The sequence below is a fragment of the Saimiri boliviensis genome, chromosome Y (genome assembly GCF_048565385.1).
Source record: "Saimiri boliviensis isolate mSaiBol1 chromosome Y, mSaiBol1.pri, whole genome shotgun sequence".
NCBI classification, from domain to species: domain Eukaryota; kingdom Metazoa; phylum Chordata; class Mammalia; order Primates; family Cebidae; genus Saimiri; species Saimiri boliviensis.
The window spans coordinates 10,620,545-10,622,765 of NC_133471.1; positions in this window are offsets into that span (position 1 = coordinate 10,620,545).

Here is a 2,221-nt window from a genome sequence, read left to right on the forward strand (position 1 = left end):
GTTATTTTTGCTTAGAATTGTCTTGGCTATGCGGGCTCTCTTTTGGTTCCATATGAAGTTAAGATGTTTTTTTCCAGTTCTGTGAAGAAGGTTATTGGTAGCTTTATGGGAATAGCAATGAATCTGTAAATTACTTGGGCAGTATGGCCATTTTCACAATATTAATTCTTCCTAGCCATGTACGTGGAATGTTTCTCAAACTGTTTGTGTCCTCTCTTCTTTCGTTGAGCAGTGGCTTGTAGTTATCCTTGAAGATGGCTTTTATATTCCTTGTTAGTTGTGTTCCTAGGTTTTCTATTATCTTTTTGGCAATTGTGAATGACAGTTCGTTCTTGATTTGGCTCTCTTTAAGTCTGTTATTGGTGTATAGAAATGCTTGTGATTTTTGCACACTGATTTTGTATACTGAGACTTTGCTGAAGTTCTTAAGAGTTTCAGGAGATTTTGGGCTGAGACGATGGAGTCTTCTAGATATACAATTATGTCATCTGCAAATAGACACAATTCGATTTCCTTCTTTCCTATTTGAATACCCTTTATTTCTGTTTCTTGCCTGATAGCTCTGGCTAGAACTTCTTTGAATGAGAGTGTATCGAATACTAGTAATATATTGAATATTAGTATTCAATACTAGTACTGTATTGAATACTCCTAGTACTATACTGAATAGGAGTGGTGAGAGAGGGCATCCTTGTCTAGTGCCAGATTTAAAAGAGAATGCTTCCAGTTTTTGCCCATTCAGTATGATACTGGCTGTTGGTTTGTCATAAATAGCTTTTATTGTTTTGAGCTACATTCTGTCAATACCTAGTTTATTGATGGTTTATATCATAAAGGGCTGTTGAATCTTGTCAAAGGCCTTCTCTGCCTCAATTGAGATAATCATGTTGTTTTTGTCTTTGGTTCTGTTTATGTGGTGAATTACATTTATGGACTTGCATACGTTGAACCAGCCTTGCATCCCCAGGTTGAATCCTACTTTATCATGGTGGATGATCTTTTTGATATGCTGTTGCAATCGGTTTGCCAGTATTTTATTGAAGATTTTTGCAACTATGTTCATCATGGATTTTGGCCTGAAATTTTCTTTTCTTGTTGAGTCTCTGCTGGGTTTTGGTGTTAGGATGATCTTTGTCTCATAAAATGATTTAGGAAGGATTCCCATTTTTTGGATTGTCTGGAATATTTCAGAAGTAATGGTATCAGCTCCTCTTTGTACATCTGGTAGAATCGGCTGTGAAACCATCTGGACCTGGGCTTTTTTTGGGAGGTAGGCTCTTTATTGCTTCCTCGACTTCAGACCTTGTTATTGGTCTATTCAGGGTTTTGGCTTCTTCTGGGTTTAGGCTTGGGAGGATGCAGGTGTCCAGGAATTTATCCATTTCTTCCAGGTTTACTAGTTTATGTGCATTGAATTGTTTGTAATAATCTCTGATGATGGTTTGGATTTCTGTGGATCTGCGGTGATATCCCCTTTATCGTTTTTTATTTCATCAATTTGGTTATTCTCCCTTTTCTTTTTATTAATCTGGCTAGTGGTCTATTTTGTTGATCTTTTCAAAAAACCAGCTCCTGGACTTATTGATTTTTTGAACAGTTTTTGTATCTCTATTTCCTTCAGATCTGCTCTGATCTTAGTTATTTCCTGTCTTCTGCTAGATTTTGAGTTTTTTTGATCTTGCTCCTCCTCCTCTAGAGACTGCTTTAAATGTGTCCCAGAGATTCTGGTATGTTGTCTCTTCGTTCTCATTAGTTTTGAAGAACATCATTATTTCTGCCTTCATTTCATTGTTTATCTAGTCAACATTCAAGAGCAAGTTGTTCAGTTTCCATGAAGCTGTGTGGTTCTGAGTTAGTTCTGCATTCTGAGTTCTAACTCGATTGCACTGTGGTCTGAGAGACTGTTTGCTATTATTTACATTCTTTTGCATTTGCTGAGGAGTGATTTATTGCCAATTATGTGGTCAATTTTAGAGTAGGTGTGATGTAGTGGTGAGAAGAACGTATATTCTGTGAATTTGGGGTGGAGAGTTCTGTAAATGTCTATTAGGTTTGCTTGTTCCAGGTCCTGGATATCCTTGTTGATTTTCTGTCTGGTTGATCTGTCGAATATTGACAATTGGGTGTTAAAGTCTCCCATTATTATTGTGTGGGAGTCTAAGTCTCTGTAAGTCATTAAGTACTTGCCTTATGTATCTGGGTGCTCCTGTATTCGGTGCGT